Genomic DNA, 21,739 nt, shown 5'->3' on the forward strand with positions numbered 1-21,739 from the left:
ATCCGAGGCAGCGAAAGCCCCTGTGGTGCGGGGAGGGACCTCTGGGGGGTACCAGAAACCTCTGCCCCCAGTCAGGCATGCACCCGACTCCGAGTCGTGCCCCGCTGCTGGGACGGCGCGTCTCATCCATGTCTATCCCTTAAGGGGAAGGCAGCTGGACCGCAGACTGCGCCACCTCGAGCTGCTGAGCCTCTGAGGTGTGCCCCGCGGTCCCGGTCAGGGCCCCGTCCACGTCCTCGTGCCGCCAAGCCCCTGAGGACTGAAATAGGGTTCTGTCCTGCCTATGCTGCCTGAAGGTGCATGCCAAAGTCCCATTCACGCCTCCTAACCCGCACCACCAGCCCTCTTAAAGTGACCAATGGCAGCTTGCAAACAGAGGGGTGTAACCCCCAGGCCCATAACAGTCTGGGGTAGGCGAAAAAACTGCCTGCCCCTCAGCCAATCTTGGCAGGCAGCAAAAAATTCCTACCCGGCCCCAAACGGCGACCAGTTAAACTCAGACTGCCTCTAGGGCGGGCGGGCGGGTATTCCCACGGTGCCCATGTGCACAAGGAGGAAGAGGGATGGGTCTCGTCCCCTTTTAAAAGGTCCGCCATGGCTGCTAGACCCAGCCCCCTTCACCTCCCTCTTGGGGAGGGGCTGGACTCTCAGAATGTCCTGGCCAGGGCCAAACAAACTCCGACCACCTCTTTAATTGGGTGATTGGGATTGTAAATACACTTCACTGCAAACATAAAGAGACACATGTGCACAAACTAGTTGACAGATCAGTATTTGTGCAGTCTGTAAGCATCAGGACCAGCTGAAACAGCAGTTAGCAAAAACACTCAATTCCCAGTGTACTTAAGCACATGAGAAAAGAACAGCCTCCTGTTTTATTTATATGAGAAGTGAAGTACGGGTGCAGCCTATTTATCCACGGATTTTTTATCTGCAGATTTGTCTCAATGAGAATGGGGTGGGGGAATCGAAAGTCACACACACCTTTGCCTCCTTTGCCCTGTGCTGGCATCTCCCTCCATTTCCAGGCAGCCCAAAACACTGCAAAAAGGCTCTGCCTCGCCCAGGAAGGGAAATAGTCCTGGAGCCCTGGAAGAGGTTCCCTTTGCAAAGGAACAGTAACAGTCCTGGAGCCCCTGAGCCAGCAAAGAGGCTGAAGAGGGGAAGGGGGGGCAAAAATCTCTGTAGCAAGAACATGTGTAGCAAGGTGGAGTGCTCTCACTCACTCACTCACTGGCAGGTGTGGTAGCAACAGTGGGGATTGCTTTAAAAAACCCAGGGAGTGTTTGCCAAATCCCCCCCCCCCATGGTGCAGGCAATCACGGACACAAGCAAGCCTTCCCACCAAGCAAAGCATGAGATTTAGCCTACAATCCTCTCCACACTTTCCTGTGAGTAAGCCCCATTGACTTACAATGGGGCTTACTTCTGAGTAGAAACGCATAGGGCTGGACTCTTAAAAGATCAGCATCCCAACTGTGAAAGAAGCCGGACAGCTGGCAACGGGAGGGCTGAATACAGAGGGGAGGGGATTGATAACAGCTGCCTTAGTTTCCTTCCATCCGGAAGTGTCAGGCTGCAGCATATTTGCTTAACTCTATGGAATTTATCACAATGCATTTTTTGTTAATTGTGCGGAGTCATGGAACAGAACTAACAGAACTGGAACAGGTGGATAAATAGGCTCCACCTGTACACTATTATTAAAAACTGGAACTAACAGAACAGAACTGGAAACAGGTGGATAAATAGGCTCCACCTTTACACTATTATTGTGGCTAAGAGAATGAACTGTGAAATGAGACTTCCTTGTTTGAATCTTGTCTCTATCATTGTGACTTTGGGCAAACTAGTTACTCTCATCTTCAGCTGTAATATGGGGACAAAACTACTCACCTTATATGGGTTACTCCATGACAATACATGGAAAGCATTTTGCTAAAAAATACTATACAAAAGTATTAACAACACTGTACATGGTGCTTAACAGAATAATAAATAATACACAAGTCCTTGTCCAAAAACTTAAGAGGAATTTGGAGGAAGACTGTCATAAAAGAGAGGGGGAGACTTCTAGCGACCACCCACTGATCCAGGGCAGTAATGCCTAGCACCAAGCTCTCACTCCCTTCCCCACTCTTCCAATCAGTTTAGATGTGCAGCTTGGTGGGACAAGACTTGGTGGTTTTAGTCTGCTGCCACCAGCCCAAGAGATTCAGTTCCCAGAGGGGTTCCCAGGGCAAGAACCTTCCCCAAGGATCCAAGAACCCTCCAAGGGGTTCTCTCCCTAAGAATGCTATTTAGGGTTGTTATGATACCCTCACTCTGATAGTAGTACCTGCAGAGCAGGGAAGCTGACAAATCCACTGATCCCAGAACACAGCAGAGGTTTTAAGCAAAAAAGTTTTATTACCAGATGAGAAAAAAAAGAATGTAAACAGGCTTGGTTTCTCAAAGATTAATGTCCCCTGAATGATGCTGTCTCTGCAGGGAAGCCTCACATGTGCAGGCCCTGCAGGACTCTAGACTGAGAACCTGGATCCCAACTCAGTCTAGCCTGAGCTGAGGGAACCAAAAGTTCCCAACATCTGGAGGGAGAGGACAGACCAACACAAACAGAACCAGATGCTCCTGGCTGATACTTCGTCCCTTTCGATGTACCTGGGGCTCTCCCCAGCAGCCTTCCACTCTGATTCCAAGAGAGTGGGCTCTCCCTGTCTTGCCCAGTCAGATGCGCACAGGAGAGAGAAAGAAAATCTCCTCAGGCCTGGTGATCTTTCCTCTGGCCCCATCTCCCCGGCTCTCTAATAGGCTAGCTCCCCTTGGAACCTGGAGCACTTCAGAATTGGAGGAAAATCCTCCACAATAACCACAACTGTTTCAGGATGAGGCAAGGATAACAAAGAATGAATTCAAGCAAACACAGTTAACATGAGATTTGAGCAGTTGTGGATGAGAGCTAAGAGATATCCTTGTTTCATGTGACATTTGGCTAACTTGAGAAGAGACGTGTAGGAAGAACTCCAGGAAGAGTCACAAATCCCTTGGGAATGAACCTGAAAATAGGTTCACATCACCTTTGGGTGTGTGGTCAAGTGACTTGCTTATCTTCCATCTAGGACGATGTGTCAGCGAGGACTTTGGAGTGCCCACGGTGAATCATCCAAGCTTCTCCATCATAGGCACAAAATGAGGTCTGGTCTATACATGGAACACAATGAAGCAGTAGAATGAAATGTCCTACTTACAAAGAGATGGAGTAGTCTTATGTCTACTTCTCCACAAACAAACCCAGAATCTGGGCTGAGAAAATATTTGGAATGTGATCAAGAGTTTCAGCAATAAGTCACTGGATAATCAGAAAAATTCCCCAATAACTTCTGGATACTAAAAGCCTGGTTCTTGCAGTCAGACCCATCCCCTCTTCCTTTAATTATAGCCCTTTAGTACCATCTCATCTATGACTGCCTCCCTTCTTTATAGAAAAGGACAGTCCAATCCTGTTGGATTGGGGCCACCAACTCAATAACAGAATATGCATTCTGCTGGCAGAAGCATCAGGAACCAGGGAGAAGTGCTCAGATCTAGTGTGCAATGTTGTTGTGCTTGCCAACACTACTAGTGAGTGCAGCAAGCCTGCCAGCACAATTGCTGGCAACTACATGCACTTAACAGCAGTGAGGACACTGTCCATGGGTGCCAGGTATGACAGCAGTGGGGGTGGGATTGGCAGGGACAGGGGAGAAAGTGGGAGAAATGGGGGTATTTCTTGGTGGGGAGGAGGTGAGAGGGAGTGGATTTGGCGGCAATGGTGCACGCTGGATCTTATCCCCTCTTTTTAAAACCTCCCCATTCCTCCTCTCTCCTTGAACGTATGCCACCAAAATAGGTTGCATATGTCTGAGGAGGCCCACTAGCGACTGGGCAGTCTTCCAGGAGGTAATTACAAAATGTTTACTTACTTCCTGCAGGTTGTCCAATCATGCTCCCCCCCCCCCAAACACCACAGGATGCAGCACACACCTTTTTGGTATGGCTGCACTGATGCTGGGAGATAGGATTGGGTTGTAAGGCTGCAATCCTATGCACACTTACCTAGGGATGAAAGTAACTATAATAATGTTAGGCACCATGTTTTCTGTGTAGTAAGAAGTCTAGAGCAGCACTATAGATGTTAGTTTCCTTTGGATAAGAGTGTGCACTGGAGTCTTGTCTTTGTCATCAAGTCTTTGTCATCAAGTCTTGTCTTATTTACATCAGTACCTCCTGTAACACTGCTTCCTACAACTGTTTTGTTATAGCACTCTTTGCTCTGTGTTTAATGTTATAACAGTATAAAAAAAGGAAAAAGTTAAAATCCAAAAAATCCAATGAAAACTGTTCAAAAGTTCAGTGCATAGAAGTACAGGTGTCTGTTCTATGCTTGCAACCAACAGAAGATGTGGACTCTGGCTAGCATGGGGACCAGTCACTTGCTACCATGAAATGCTTTGAGAGTGGAAACAGCAGGCAAGGCAGTTTACCCTAGATACCTACTCCAACAAGGATGAGTCACAACCTGGCTCACCCTTCTGGCAGTAGATCTTCCCATCATCTTCCATCACTGCCATATAGGTAGAGCGATGGCATGGTCAATTATGCAGCAGGTTTTGACCTAAAGCACCGGTGAATATGGTACTGTGAAGTCATTTACATTAGAACAGAGTTACAATTAGCTCCGATAGCACTGTTTCACACAGCCCTCTTGTTTTCTAGGAACACATCCACTACACAGCACAGCATATTGGAAGCAAACCATCACTTCTAGAAACAGATGACACAACTGCCAGTCTTGCTTCAGATTCTCCATATGTACACAACCCTACAAGCTGCTTCTAGTCCACTAAAAACTCCTAGATCGCCCTCACTCTTCTAATTTAAACTGTCAGCTGTTTTCTGTTCTCACTCTTCTGCTACACCACAGCATTGGCCTCGGACCAAGTAAAGTGTCCATTCAGAAAAGACATCTAATCTTAAGTTTCCTCTGGGGAAACATCAACAGATTATATTTGACTATTAGCAAGAAATCAGCTTAACAAAGTACGGTGACCCAGCTACCATTAACACACCCTCTTCCCAGCAGATGGTCCTCAGACAAGTTCTACATAGCACACAGTTCACCCTGAAAAATAAATGGACAGGTTAACCAAAATATAAGCACTCCTATCACCTATAAATGCTTTCCCCTCCTCTGGAGAAGCATCCCCAGATCATCGACATTAATGCACACATCTACCCCTTACAAAAAAACTACTGTTCCAGTATGACGCCCACACTTGTTTACATAATAAGGTATCTTTCCAGCATTGCATTATTTCGCAACTGTAATTCATTAAGATGTTTTAGCTTTAATAGCCAGTCCCCCTCTTACTTAGCCAGTTTTCTAAGATGAATGGTGTTTCAAGGTAGGCATTGAAAGGCTATGAGGAATTCTCATCGTGTCATCAGAACTCTATCACAGAAGGAAAAACTCTAGTTAAGGCATCTTCATTAACACTTGCTTTTGGTATCAGGTTTTAGAAGTATGCATTTTCCCACCTTTAAACACTATTCAGTGACCTGTGCTCCGGTGTCAGCACATTCAGCAGTCAGACTGTTCTTTCTGCTGCTCTTAGATGGAATCTAAGCAGTTATGAAATGTATAAGCAGTTACGAAATGTATTCCTAAAGGTTCAAAATATCAAACTTCAGTTGTAAGGACAATAACAAAACACTTAGAACGTGTGAGCACTCTCTCTCTCACATACAGAGCAAGTTACTCTGACATTCCAAGTTACATATCATCCCTTATCCTGATCCCTCTTCAAAAAGATACAGTAAATTTTGTGACCCACCTTGTGCCAAAACTGAAATGGGATTTTCTCCAATAATTCTTTTGTAACTGTAAATTTATCCAGCTTTTCAATTCAAGAAATTCTAACTAGTCTAACTGATAAGGCATCTGATAAGGTCAGGCAACAACATACCCCATTCAAGTAAGACAACATTTGTGTTCAACAGGCACCATTCCTTTCATGAGTCATTCTTCTGTGAATTGTTCTTGCAGCAATTCCCAGCTATTGGCAAAGGACCTCTTTCCGTGAAGATTGCACAAAAGTCCCAATCAAATTATCTCTCAGTGAAGAGCTCTGGGAGGGGACGGACCTCAGAATGCTCACTTCAGATCTGCACCCTCCAGTTCTATAGGGCATATCTTCTTTCTGCCACTCTTATATGGGTCCCTGACCCACTCATGGCTTGGCTCACACTGCTGAAATAAGGCCTTGAACAAGTCTCTAGCCAGGAATGCATTCTGCTGGACCAGCAGGGTTAATTAACATTTCTGCCCAACATTGCATATAAGCAACAGGGATCAAATGTGTACACCTGTGGGCTTGGCGGAAATGGGTTAATCAACTGCAGATGGTTGCCAGCAACTCCCATTTCTTTCCACCATCCCTAACACTTATATAGAGGATCTCATACTAGAACAAACTTCCCTTCATAAACTTTTGCCTCCACAATTCATGGGTTTCCAAATCTCACTAGAAGGCTCTGCCTCTAGGATACACCAGCTGCAAGGGCATGACCCCCACCCATTTTGGCCTCTGTAAGGTCTATCTAGGGATTTCCCTCACCCATGGTTCCAGGCTGTAGTTAGATGCCTGCTCCTGGCCCACACACTTCCAATGCATGCTGCCACACTTGTATTCTCATCTGTGCTGGCTAACTCCAAGGTAGGCAAAGCCTGGTGATTTTCAGCTACTGATTAGAACAGGGGTGTCAAACTCATTTCATACCAAGGGCTGAACAGCATTCATGATGCTTCTAAGGGCTGGAAGTGATGTCTTTAGGTGGGAAGAGATGTCATTAAATAGGCCATAAGCACTTTTTCTCGCTTAGGAACTCATTAGCTGCAAGTGACAGAAGAGAAAATACACAAATCTTGATCATATTTCAAGATATGGGAGAGCCCAATTTTCATGTGGGCTGCTCTTACCGCAGTAACACCTCAGCACTACTCAGCAGCTGAGCCTGAGGGCCAGATAAAGAGCTTTCCACGGGCCACATCTTACCCCCAGGCCTTATGTTTGACACTCCTGGTTTAGAATATTCCAATGTCTACACTCATCAGTTGCTCAGCCACATGGTAGACTCCTCAGCCAATTCCAACTGGGGTCTCTGGGACAGCTGTGTATCCTTGCAGATGACCTCTTCAGGCATAGTCTCCAAACCCTCCTTCATGGTCTGCTTTAAAGGCCTCAAAATTTCCACTGATGCAAATCTTCCAATTTCTATCCAACACACCGCCATACTTTGATGAAAGAAACTGAAACACACCAAAAGTGCCATTGCTCTACTCAAGCTTGGCAGATAACAGTTTTTTCCCCCCTCCAAGGCAATAAATATCCCACTTGTAATACCAGTATTTGATGCTCTCCACTTCTAAGCAGTAAAATCCATGTGCAGCACTATAGGATCTAGTTTCCCTTGGCTAAGAAAGCCTACTGAATGCTAGTCATTCTTTGCTATATATGTTTTGTTTACAATTATGTAAGTAGAGGCATGCCCCTGTATCCGCAGGGGATTCATTCCATGGATCCCCTATAGATACTAGAACAGTGAATACAAGAGATGCTGGCACTTTTTTTCTGAAACATATTTTAATCAGATCCAAGTTTATTGTGTTTTACTGTTTGAACTGTTTTTATTATATAAATGTTTTAGCATTGTTTTATGGTTTTATTTGTAAGCTGCCTTGACTGCCCTTGGTGGGGTATAAATTCTATAAATAATAAATATTAAGAGCAGCCCCCCCATATGCCCATTAGATTGTTTAAAAGCTAACCAGTAAAGCGTTTCTTTAACAGGCTGCTAAAAGCATTCAAGCAGGCTGCTGGCAGCCTAAATGCTTAAACATTAGATCAATGCTAACAGGAAGCAGGAACTGCAGAACAGGCATACTACCTAGCAATTATGACCAGTACCCACCTTTCAATGGGGTAAACTGGGAAAAGGTAGTTCTCACTACCCAAAGCTAGAGAGCGTTAGGAACACCTCCCCTCCCAGGTTAATTACAAGTCCCCAATATGAAGTCCCCTTAGAAACAAACAGAGGTGGAACATAAGCAATCTGGGAGCCGTAACAATGCTCTCTGCCTGACTGAACTGAGACTGGACAGGTAAATACATAAAACTACAGAATGTTTATCAAAAGGCTAGAGAAAACAGCAATGGAGAGTATGATGCTAGGATACAAACAATATACAGTGATAAACAAAAAGAAGGGGGGAAAGGCAGCAGAGATTGGCAAGCAGAAATGCAAGCAGCAAATAAAACAACAACCTGATGTGACTTCTCTGGGTACTTGTCCTACCCCCACTTTCTCATGCTGTTACAGGTTTCTGGTCCTTGCACCCACTCTTCAGTGGGCTGGGTTGGTAAGCCCTCCATGAAATATCAGATGCTCTCAACGTCAGAGCAGGGCAAATGTGCAAAGGACAGTGCATGACCTTGCCTGTTGTATTGTGCTAAAATTGGATACCTGTAACAACTTGACTTTTTTGCTCCTGGAAATTACGTAGCCTCTGAGCTGGCTCAAAGCCAGATTCGTTGCTTACTGGTCAGTTGGGGTCAGCAATGGTTACTTCATCTGGACAACTCTTTGGCCCCCTTAGGTTGCTGAAGCATCACAGAAGACTCTGAAGTGATAAAGATCCAAAACTGGTGGGAAAATAGGCAAAAACAAAAAGGCAAGGGGAAATAAGGATTTTCACCACAGAAGCTGAGGAAAGCAACTGGTGAAATGAAAATTGGGTCACAAGGACAGAGCTGTTTCCTCTCTTAATTTTTCACACCTTTTAAGTATATATGCATGATCTGAGTTGGCAAACAGTACTACAAAGGACACATAAGAGAGCTGCTCTCTAAAGTCCCCAAGTCCCCTATATGTTAGGTTATAATAGGATTCATAGCCCATCTTAAAGAGAGTAAAGCCCTACTATGGTGAAATCTTGAAGAAAACATGCAACTTTATTCTAGCTTTAAAAATGCTTGCAGAGGGGTAATATTTTTTATGCAAAATTATCCAATCCTAGGCTAGTTCAAGATTTACCCCAATTAAAGTCCATTGTACCCAAAATGTTGCACATATTCAAAATGCACTTAAAGCAATAGGCTATTAGCAAGGACACTGTGTAGAAACTATACATTCTATGAAACATGTTATATGAACTCCATAGTTGCTACACAAAACTCACTGTCATGTGAGCTTTTGGAATATCCTTCATTGGTCATATTTCAAGAGAAGATTGCTTTCTTAGGTAGGCTCCAGTCTATTCTTGAGTACTACTAATAAGAACCAGTGCTCTTTCTCATTCCTAGAGATTTATCTTCCCTTATAAAATAGACATTTGATAAGTGGCTGGTGATCCAAGGAAGTGGTGTATCATATTTCCATTATGAGCACTCTAAATGATTAATGAAAGTGGAAAAATGTGCAAGGTTGTTCCTTGTTCTTGCTATTTCAATATATTTATATCAGCCTAAAAGAGCAGGTAAAGACATAATATAAAATTCTCTTTGTAGCTGCCGGTATGTCCTATCATGAACATAAAAAACTTTTACCTAAATAATTAACAATAATGTACATTCTTCAAAAAAACAGAAGTTAGTGGGTGGTGCCTGAGAAACAAACACATAGGTAAAGAAAGCACTTATTTTGCTTGATGTGTTGAATTCGCTACCTTATAGTAAGGCACAATCTCTTGGTGAAGCTTACACTGTATATCATTCAGTGTCTATAATCCTTTTCAGTTAGTTTATTTATATCTGTGTGTTACATGTGAAGGAGGCAGTCAAGCTCAATATAATTTACAAAGCACTAAAGCTGGTGTTCTTCAGTGGACTAATACATCAAGTACAGCAGTGATTCTCACACATTTAGCACCAGGACCCACTTTTTAGAATGAGAATCTGTCAGGGACCACCAGAAGTGATGTCATGTCCAGAAGTGACATAATCAAGCAGGAAAATTTTTAACAATCCTAGGCTGTAATCCTACCCACACTTACCCAGGAGTAAGTCCCACTGACTAACACTGTTCAAAGAATATACATAATACCTTGTTAAAAGTACAGGTCTTTAGCATTTCCCCAAATGCAGTCACATCCCATGGTAGCATCAAGTCTAATAGATTAAAAATAAAATATTGAAATGAATGGGGACCCACCTGAAATTGGCTTGTGATCCACCTAGTAGGTCCCAACCCATAGTTTGAGAAACACTGAAGTACAGCAATTTCAACAGGACTAGTTCCTAGTAAGGACCACAAACTGAAACTGCAGTACCAACCATACTTATCAGGAATACTTCCAAACACGACATGCTTCGGATCAGACTGTTAGCCTGTAACCCCAAACAAGTTTAGGTCACACTCCAAGACTAATGTTAAGTTCATCTGTTCCAACTGGTATGTGCTTAATTTTGGCTGGGTCATGCTCTTGTATAGAAGGTTTATTGAATCAATGTAACTTATTTCCAAAGATGCAGAGTTAAGACTGTGGCTATTACATGTAACACTGTAAACAAAGGCAACTAAAAAGGCATATTCATGGAATCTCTTTTGCATGAGTACTTCCATGAAAATGATTTTGACTTAACAAGAGTTCAAGTTTTCAAACCTGCCATCTTAAAAAAATTTGCCTCTAAGTCAGTGTCACAATAGCCATTTTCTTGCACTACAGCTCCTTCTTGTATGTTCAACATGCAGTACAATCTTTTGCATATTGACCTAGAATTTAGTCTCAAAGTTTAATGGAACTTTCTACTAAACAAGTTTAGGACTACAGTCGTACTTACAAGAAAGCTCCACTTGGCCTTATATCCAAGATTTGCATAGGGTACTCTATAAGATTCCCAATAGCACACATCAATTTAGCTGAGGTTTCATTTCATTTTATTATTTATTTTATTATTGTAAACACCCTTGAGCAAAACTGTTTAATTTTATTATTGTAAACACCCTTGAGCAAAACTGTTGGAAAGGTGACAGGAACAGCTATTCATTATGTTTTAATTTGTTTTTCCCTAGATGCATTGGAATCCTGGGTAGAATCAGAAGTTAAACGCTTTTAAGTCAAAAGAAGAGAGTTGACAACTGTACAAGCAAATCAATGGAGCTCAAAGGTGCTTCACTTTGGTTAGATCATTTATGTTCCTTGTTCTTTATATGACATTCTCCTGACTGATTGGGTTGAGGGAAGACAAATGAAAAGAATGCTGGGGTTGATTTCACTAAACAACAGTTGAACAGGAAAATAAAAGACTCAAGCCATAATTAGTTCAGGAATTCTGGAACCAGTTTTCAAAACGTGGGCAGCACCTTGAAATATGTGCAGCACTTACAGAAACAGGTCCCTGACTATGTGCAAAGTACCTTTATCTCATCACTGGCCTCACTCAGGATTAGAGAGCAGGGCTTCTGGGACAAATGACACATCATCCTCCAAGCAGGTATGAAGATGGAGGTTCAACCCAAACACACTGTCTTTGGAAATTAAGAAGTTTGAGATGCACCTCTAAACTAGTCATACAAGTGTTGCTTAGAAAAGACAGAAATTTAACTTTAAAAAAAAATGGACCTTTTTTTATCCCATTCTGCAAGAATATCACTATGGCTTCTGGGTAATGCTCCTCCATTCAACTGACTGTTAATAGCCAAGGATGATGACTGGAGATTTTCTCAATGAGAGCTGTTTGTTGGAAGATGTTTTTCCTAAACAGGCATTTTATCTGCAGGGTGGGGCCTGAGAACAGTGCTCTGCAGGCAGAGGTTAGAAGAGAGGGAGAGCAAGCAAATGCACATGGACTGGGAGCTGTAATGTGGCTGGCTACAGGGGTACCGGCCACATTACTACAGGGGTTCACACCGCAGCTCTCTGGAAGCCCGATGCAGGAACAGTACTTTTGCTGCCTGCTGTAGGAGCACATCTGTAGCACTGGTGCTAGACTTTAACTTTTATAAGCAAAACACAATCCAAAGACACTAGTGTCTCCAGGGGCTCCTTCCCCCCCCCCCCCGGCAAGTCAAAGAGACCAAGTTGACTACACCTAGAGAAGGATACCAAGGCCCCTGAACTTCTCATTGTTCACAGAGGTGGAGCACACACCCCATTCATGAAGTGGCAACGGGAGTAGGAGACCCCTGTCTGCCATCTGAGCTTGAATGATGGGCTAAGAAGAGATCCTTAGCAGTGCCAGAGGTTCGTGCCAGCTCTACATACCATACAAGGTCCAGCCCAAGTGCTGCGAGTGGGGCGGCACCCATGTCCAAAGGCAACTTTTCCAATTACTGACATGTTTCAAGTTTGGGTCTCCCCCTTTGCACTGAAGCCCCAGAGCCCCAACTCCAGCCAGGAAAAGCAAAGCCAACTCAGCTCCGCCTGCTCCCTGGAGTGGCCAGCATCTCTCCCTGCGCATCGCCTCTCCTGCTCAGGTGCCCTCTTTCGCGGGCTTCGCCTCCAGCGCCCCCCTCCCCTCCAGCTGCCCGCGCGCCTCACCTGGCGGGGGGGGGGGAGACCTCTCCGGAGCGAGGGGAGCCGCGCGCGCTCCCTGGGACGCACCAAACTTGTCGGGCGCTGCGCGAGACGCCACCTCCCTGCTCGCAGCTCGCTGGCTTTCTTCTCCCTGGCGCGCGCCCGCTCCAGAGCTGCGCACCCCGCCCAGCCTTCCTTCCCCTGACTGGGACAGTCGCTCTCTCACGTGACCAGCTCCAGCTGGCTGGGGGGAGGAGGAGGATGCTCTTCAGAGAGAGGATTATGGGCTCTGCATCGCAGGGGGCCTGGAGGGAGGGCAGTTGCCCTCCCTCACCTGCTCCCTTGGTCACCCTGCACAGAGTCATTGGTGACTGTGAGGTCACTGAATTCAGTGGGGTTTCCATAGGAGCACAGAGGCAGACAGGCTTTCTCCCCACTCCCTTGCCATGTAGGGTCCCAGCTTCCCCTCACCTTGGGTGCCTTTCACATGACCCTGACACACAGAAAAGTAGCAGGTGAAATTCCAGGTACAGATCCCCCCCCCCCCAGCATAGCACATGCAGAAGTTTAGCACAGTCAATGAAGCTGGTTGGGGCTCTAGGTAGAAAAAGCTTTCCATCTTGTCTTGCGCTCGGTGTGACTGCTCACTCTTTCTGGGCCAAATCCTGTTCAACTTTCCAGCCCTGGTGTAGCCATGCCAGTGGGATGTGCGCTGCATCCTGTGGTGGGAGGGTAGTTACAGAGGCCTCCACAAGCTGAGGAAACATTTGTCCCCCTGCCTCAGATTAGCCGCCTGACACAGGGGCTCTGAACAGGGCCTAGGAGAGGGGGGTAAATTTGTACCCGGGCCCAGGGTCAGAAAGGGGGCCCAGGGTCAGAAAGGGGGCCCAGGAGCCAAAGGAGGGGGCCCAGAAAGTTCCTGGGATCTTACCTTTTCCAGTCTCACCCAAACTCACTGCCTGCATGGGATGCACATGGCACATGGCAGCGACTACTGCCAGAAGCCACATGCACCAGGCCCAGGAATGCATACATTCCTAACAGTGTCACATCTGGGAGGAAGCTGGCCTGCTCCAGGAGCTCTTTGGCTTGTGGATCTGCTGACCATGAAGGAGTGGATGGGAGCTCAGGGACACAGCTGCGGGGCTACATCTGCTGCAGAAGTGCTGCCCACCCCAAAGGAGCCCCAAAGAAACTTTGTAGGAGCCCCAAAGAAACTTTGTACCCTCTGATAGAACTCTTCTTGGAGGCCCTGGCTCTGAATTCTATGCCGACTTTCAGGTCGATGTAGAATCAAGTAGCCCCATTGTGGGACTACTCGCTTTACCCAGGGGAAGGGGACAGAAGTCCCTTTCTCCAAACGAGGTGGCAGCAGCTGCCTGGAGTGTGCAAGATGCAGCAGCATCCATTTTTAGCACTGCTGCAGTCCCACACGCTGGGCAGTTCAGGATTGGACTGACAGTCATTACCTATGCACCACCACCACCCCATGCAGCCCAACCAGCCAACAGTGTTATGTGTTTTTATTTTGTTTTCAACAACAACAACAAAAAATCACACCTCTAGTGATAGGTTTGCAAATATTGACTTGCTTAAGGCTATTCTTTTGTTTCACAGCTGAGCAGGGATTTCAGCTTGAACTCATGTGAGTGGACACCACTGTACAACACTGCCTTTGTTCAAATTGATTGTCTTTTTTCCCTAAATAGGATGCTTCTACCACTATGGCAAGACACCATGAACAGCCATTTACGATTCAGTTTGATGAAGGTATGAAAGGAACTTAAATCCATGGAAGCTGTAAACATTGACACAATTGCCCTATGGACTTCATTGGAATCCAAGGACTATGTTTGCATGATGGATGCCATTAGAAACGCTAAAATCTTTGCTATAAATGTGTCCCTAATTATCATAGTAAATATGGCAATTTCAAGCAGACAGATAACATCATAATCTTTGTGTTACAGAAATAAGATCTTGCATTGATCTCATAGGTTGAGGTTTGCTGGATTAGAGTAAAGTAAACCAGCAAAAGATAGCAAACAGCTAATGAGATTGCACTCTGTACTTTAAACCCCAGAGTTGTATTAATGGTTAATAACTGTTCCCTATCCCCCATTATTTAGTAGTAGTTAATCTGTTATGCGTAGCTGGTATATGCTCATACTTGACACAGTTATGAGAGAGTCTCCCATAAGTTTTCCACATATTGCCCATAGTCTGGAGCAGCCAGGGAGGGAGCCTATCATCATTCTAAGTAGGACAGACCCCAGCCCTCCTTTTGAGTTATCTGACACACAGAGAACATGGAGGGGCAAGGTTTCATTTTACATTGGGCAAGAGGCATTAGAAGCAGCAAGAATCTCTCTCATGGCTTTTATGTGTCTTCAAAGCCTGCTGCAGAGTCAAAGTTTCCCCTAGCCCCTGACTTATCCATTTGTGCCAGAAGACTCACAAGAGGTGAGGGATAGGTAGTTACCACAGATAGTTGCTGGTCACCAAGGTCTGCCAAGATGTGCAGATCCTTGTCTGGGAGCACCTGATGTATTGTCTGGTGTGGATCTGGTCAGTAATCTCCACTATCTTGTAGGAGAATGGAAGTTAAATGTAATTCCTCACTTTTACCTTTCCATCTCTAATAAGGTGTCAAAATATATTGTTTGTTATCTTTGACAGCACCTACCTATTATTTTTCTTTATGCTACATTTCTGGAACTAGCAACATCATTTGTGAGGTTTTGCCATACAAATTTGGGAACACAATTGTTGCACTGTAGTCTCACTAACAGTGTAAGCCTGTGTCAGGGCTGGACCATTTTAGGCAGCAGGTGATAAAGTTTCTCTGTATAAGAAAAATGCCAAATAGAAAGATGTCAGGGAGAAAGGTTCCTAGTCCAGTTTTCTTCCTGACATTTTAGATTTCTAGGAGGAAGGAAGACTTCCTTTTATCTTGAAGCATTTAATTATGTTTCCACAGAGAAACCGGAAGTGACATTTTTTAGCTCTATGACTCAGAGGACCTTCAAGAGGCGAGGGGAGTAGAAGCTCCTCTCATCTCCAGAGTTGGGGGGAAGCATTTGCCCATACCTGTGGTTTCAGGTGACCATGGGGGGTTCTGGAACGGAACCCCACAGATACAGGGGCATGCCTTTACTGTACTGTATGTGTCTGCTAGAAGGCTGTAAGTTCCTACTCTGCATTTCACATTAAGTCATGCCTAGCTTACCTTACTCAGTGAGAGCTAGACCTGAGAAAACATTTAATTTTAAAGCAAAAATGTCAAATCAAATTGTGGATTTGTTCCTCCTTAAAATATGATTGTTGTTCTCTAATTTTAATTAAATGATTGTATATGAATTTGGCATTCTTCCCCAAATTTCTAGTTCATTATGTCTACCATGTTTATGTCTGTAGAATCTTAAAAACATTTCACAGACATTGTTCTGTGGTAATTCCAGTTTCACATAGGTTCAGAAAGCACATGTAATGTGGCATATCAGTATTCTGAGAACTTTCATTCATTTAAGAAGCAGTTTTCTGCCCTTTAATACAGGCTGGGAATACAGTGCATGGGCAATTTCTGGTGACATCTCCAAACCCTAGAGAAAGGCGTGTTAAGTGGTTGTCATACCAAGTTTCAACAGAATGCATAATCTATTCTATTCTCTCTTTTTCTATTCTTCTGTTCTCCCCTTCTTCTTCTATTTTCTCCTCTTCCTGACTAGTAGAAGTGGAATAAAATATACAAAATAAGTACATTCATGCAAAGTGATCAATATATATAATACATAATACACCAGTCACATAATTCAGCTTTTCTTGGTGCAAAATTTGGATTACTTTGGTGAAGTACATTTTTTTAGTGCAAAATGCACTAAATGCAGCTTCAGGCAACAACTCAACATTGTATGGGGGGAGAAAGGAATGAGGGCAGCAAAGTAGCAGATGTTCACTATCTCAATCCAACTGTCATGTATGCATTCTGAGGGTCCAATCCTATCCAGTTTTCCAGCACTGATGCAGCAGTGCCAATGTGGTGTGTGCTGCATCCTGTGGTGGGGGAGGCAGTCATGGAGGCCTCCTCAAGCTAAGGGAATAATCAAGTGAAACACACACACAGTTGTCTTCTGTAATCCAGCAGCAAAACCCTTGTACACAGAGCTCTTTTTACAAATTAAAGTTCTGAGCACTGTCTGTTCAGAAGGGAGGGGGGCAGGAGGCTTGATTCAGTTCTTGGATTCCCTCTTCTTTGCCAGCCTTCTAGCTCTTGGGATTTTGCTTTTATAAGTGTTCCAGTAACAATATCAGGTGCTCCATTCATGTTCTATTGCATTGAAGTGGTCACATGTTGTGGAATCTTTTAGGAAAGTGAATTCTCATCCTCTGCTTGTGTCTGTTGTTCAGTGTGTCCTAAATAAAGTTCTCTGCCCATTAAAGAATGTTTAATTAAGTGAAGTTGGCTAGCTGCCTAATCAATTAATTAAATTTAAATATATTTTAACATTACCACATCCTCAAAATAAGTGCCTTTTGGATATATTCAAGAAAGTCAGAGCAAACTTACAATCTAAGCAAAAAGTTGCATTCATTATTTCCAAGTCAATGCTTACTGTTTCTTTTGTCAAACATTGTGGGTTACTTGTTAAGTAACTCACAAAACTTGATTAGCTTTAAAAATGCACCATAAACCTTATTGATTAAACATCATCAGATCATAGTGAACATTAGAATATTTGGTTAGTCTACCAAATCAACAGATTAATGTTTTCATTTCTGTCTGCTAAGTCAATTCTTAGAAAATAACAATCGTGACCTACTTCCAGTTTCACGATCACAAACCGGACATGGGTCACAATTGTTAGTTTTACATTGTCTGCATGTTGGGGAGCCCTACAGAGGCCGGCAATGGGGCGCCCTGCACCCCTGGAAGACTGCTGTAGACTGTGGTGAGTCCAACCAAGTCCCTGCGCCCCTCCAAAGTGACATGATCCTGACAATCATGTGGCTGCCTCCCCCCCCCCACTCCTTAAGGGCAGAGGCCAGGGCTCTCTGGCTGGGGCATTGTGACACTGCAGTTTGAAAACCACTGCCTTATAGGATTGGGCTGTAAATACCTTTATAAATTCACCAATACAAATTAATGAGGAAACCCAATATGTTGTCCTTCCAGGCCAGCTCTGCCATTGGGCTAGGTGATGTGGCTCACCTCAGACAACAGATTTTCAGGTTCCTTGACAGGGGAGGAAACCAACCAATATATACTGTATTTAGTTTTACCTCTATGGGGGAGAAGATTTGGGTTTTCTGCTTCAGCTACCAAAATGTTTTGTGCCATTTCTGTGTTTCTCCTCCAAAAAAAAACTTGTTTGTTCAGCCCTAAAACTGCATTGCAAGGCACAATTGCCCACATTGGGTAAGTTCTTTTGCCATAAGCCAACAGATAGCCTGGTTCAATTACTTATAGCTAAAGGGTTGGAGTGAGAAGTGTGGTATTGATACCTTCTCAGTTACTGAGTTGATGAACTCCTGATGTACAATTAGAGAAAATTCTGCAGAGACCAAGAAATGCCTTCTGAAACAAAGCATTTTCAGCTTCTACCTAAATGCCTTCAGGGAGGAGATCAGCCACATCTCACACAGGAAGGAGTTCCACAAGATGGGGGCTCCCATGGAAAATCACTCCTGTGCACTGTTGTCAATTGAGTGATGGAAGGTAGGGAAAGTGCAGGAACACTCTCCAGGCACATCTTAAAGGGCAGGCAATTTCATGTGGGGGAAGATTGTCATTCAGTTACCATGCCATGATGTGCATTGCTTTCTCTTAATAAGCTGTAGTCTACAGATAAGGCAGGTTTATTGCTTCCCATGCCATGCTGATAACTCTGAGTTGACATAACCAAGGGACATGAATGGATTCTATGGGTGGTTCCCATGTCAGTGCTGCTGAGAAGTGTGGCACTGACATGGGTTCTTCTTCCATCTTTCATGTAATCATGATAATAGAGGGTGGGGTGGCCCAGCCACCTTAAATGGCAACTGTCTTGCACCACTGGGTCTGTGTATGTACTGGGTTTGTGGGAGAGTTTGTTTCCACAAGTGCCAGTGCCACCAATGTTGGGGAACATATTTAATTATTTGATTTTGTCTGTAAACCACTTTGTGAAAGTTTCTGTTGAAAAGTGAAATATAAATATTCTTGTTAATAATTATTAAAAACAAAGGGTTGGTTTTGATTAACGGTATACTGGACTGGCCTCATACATTTAAAGGTGTGAATGCTCAGAGTTTGTGCCTGTCCTCACCCAACCCAGTTTCTTTAATGTTGTATAATGTTTAATGTTCCAATTGTACGGCAAAATATCGTTTAAATCAGTCCAAAGAACATGACTTTTCATTCAGAACTATGGTTTTACACACATGCAAATGTAATCAATAAATCAATTAATTGACTAAGAGCCCAATCCTGAACTCCCAAGGCCCGCAGTTGTGGCGGCACAGAAAACAGCTGGCACTGCATCCTATGCACCCATGGCAGCCACGGGTGGCACCTCAGAAGAAGGGGACTTTCGTCCCCTTCCCCCTGGTAAAAGGAGTAGCCCCACAATGGGGCTACTCGATTCACCGCTGACCAAAAGGTTGACAGTGAGGTAAGAGCCTCTGTGTCAGGCACGGAACCTGATGCAAAGGCTCAGGATCTGGTGGAGTGTCGCTCCACCAGTCCTGCCTCCTTCCCTCCCCCTGGCATGCTTCCCCCACCTCCCGCCTCCCCACCATGCCTCCCCCTCCCCTCTCCCCACCCTCCTCCCGCCTCCTGCCTCCCCTCTCCCCGGAACACTTCCTCCCTGCCTCCCCCACCTCCGCTTTCCTCTCTGCTGCTTGGCAGTCCATGTGACCACCAAGCAGTGGAGGCCAGGTGCCCACCTGCTGCTAGCCCAGCGCCAGCCAGCGCTGGGCTAGCATGGGTGCTTGCCTAGTGCTAGAGCTTGCAAACATGCCTTATGGCACGTTTGCGACAGTGCGCACCGGCAGGAAGCTGGCGAGTCGAGCTCAGGATTGGACTCTTTGGACCTAGTCCTATCCAACTTTCCAACAGTTTCCTATCCAACTGTTGCAGCCACAATGCAGCCCTGAGGTCGGGGAACAAATTTTCCTTATCTTGAGGAAGATTCCATAACTGTCCCCTCACTTCAGGATGCAGCACATGGCATGGCTATATCAGCACTGGAAAGTTGGATAGGATGGGCCCTAAAACACATACTATTATATGATTAATCAAGTGGTAACCCTATAAAAACTATATATTGATTCTTAGATGTGAGCATTTTCTTTTAAAAAAAAATCCTCCAAACGCTTTTATGTTTTGCACATTTCTTATTTCAAACACTTGTTCAGCTGAAAAAAGTCAATTATTTTAGCCCTTTTGTATATCCAGGCACTCAGCCCATTCATGACTTAGAAAAAACCGTTAAGGATATTAAATGTGACATTGCTCTTAGCCTGGCAAGCTAAGCTTACCATACCTAAGGCAATTGGCCAGAATGAGCCAGTCTGTGTAATTACGGATGAAACAGCATCTTTGGCCAATTTTCCTTTTTTCACACGTAACACTTAACCAACACTGAGGCATCTGCCTTTCTTCACACAGCCTCCACCGAAATGGGAAATGTTATTCAGCTCACAGAGTTGGTGTTCCTGTTTTCTTCCAAGTTTGTGAATGCACCTTCCTTTCCAGACTTGATAATAAGAAAGTCTCCTTGAAGAAAACGGACTATAAATAGGATTCCTTGTTGCTGCATAATCTTCTTACAGGTTGTTTTCACTTGTTCATTCATTCTGTCTTTGTTTGCTGGGTGGAGTAAAATAGAATTTAAAGGAAGCAAACTAAAAAGGAAATAAGCACATAGCTTCAGGTTTCAGAACTTGAAAATACTGGTAGTGAAGAGTGCAAGTGCTCCCAGATTGGGTGCACATTAAATACAATGACTAAGTGGATGACCCTTGAGACTCAAATTCAGACTCAAATTCAGACTCAAATTCAGTGTCACTTCAGCCACCACCTCAAAAAGCCGCTTCAGTTGAAGTAGACACAGTATATTTAGAGAAGTGGGGCCAGTTTGGAAGAACCCCCTCCCACTCTATGTGATACAAACGAACCTGTCATTTCAAAGGTCAAGCTCTTATAAAAAGGTTTCAGCAAAAGCCTTGCTGATTCGCTGGCCCTGGTGATATCACTAAGAAAGTGCCCTCCCCAAATTCCCCTGCATACTTTTGCACTCTTAAAAAAAGTTTCCTTATTCCTTATTTCCTGCGGGTGGGTGGGGAGTGGGAGGCGGGGCTGGGATCCGGCATTTATCCGCTTCAAGCCGCTCTGCTGTCCTCGAACTTGTGCCACCTCAAGAGGTGGCACAAGCCCAAGGATGACCCATGGGGCCAGCAGCCCTTACTGAGGGGTAAGGGGAAAAGGTTCCCTTGCCTCTGACTGAGCCGCTTATGGCCACTATCCTATGCTGGATACGGCACAAGCCTCTTGGCTTGCCTGTTCCAGCGCAGGGTAGCATTGTGCCCAGTGTTTCTCAAACTGTGGGTTGAGACCCACTAGGTGGGTTGCAAACCAATTTCAGGTGGGTCCCCATTCATTTCAGTATTTTATTTTTAATACATTAGACTTGATGCTCCCATGGTATGTGACTGCATTTGGGGAAATGTTACAGATCTGTACTTTTAACAAGCTACTATGTATATTCTGTTAACAATGATAGTCAATGGAACTTACTCCTGGGTAAGTGTGGGCAGGATTGCAGCCTAGGATTGTAAAAAATTTTCCTGCTTGATGATGTCACTTCCAGGCATGACATCACTTCTAGTGGGTCCCAAAAGATTCTCATTCTAAAAAGTGGGTCCCGGTGCTAAATATGTGAGAACCACTGTTCTAAAAGATACTTGTGGTTTAGCAAAAAATCAAAAGTTCCTTTCAGAAGGCTCTGGTAGACCTTCTGAGGCACAGGGAGGTCTCATCTGGAGGTCCTCTGATGGCTGCAACCTATGGATTCACTTATTTGTGGGTTTTGGAACCTGCAGGGGTCCAGGGATGGATCACCAAAGATAACGAGGGCCAACAATACTGACCTACCTTACAGGCATGCTGTTAGGATCACTAAGATGGTATGCATAAAGCACTTTAAA

The 21,739-nt window shown here is 44.5% G+C and overlaps 1 protein-coding gene across 2 annotated transcripts in view; it reads right to left on the reverse strand.

The window, feature by feature from the left end:
* The window catches only part of RHOBTB1 (Rho related BTB domain containing 1), an 86,364-nt gene extending 77,630 nt beyond the window's left edge, over window positions 1-8,734 (reverse strand). For both annotated transcript variants that reach the window (XM_066620410.1, XM_066620412.1), the window contains exon 1: window positions 8,563-8,734. The gene's annotated coding sequence lies outside the window, so the exon portion shown is untranslated. The remainder of the gene's footprint in view (window positions 1-8,562) is intronic.
* Window positions 8,735-21,739: the final 13,005 nt, after the last annotated feature.

Source organism: Tiliqua scincoides, chromosome 3 (assembly GCF_035046505.1).
Source record: "Tiliqua scincoides isolate rTilSci1 chromosome 3, rTilSci1.hap2, whole genome shotgun sequence".
Classification (NCBI taxonomy): Eukaryota; Metazoa; Chordata; class Lepidosauria; order Squamata; family Scincidae; genus Tiliqua; species Tiliqua scincoides.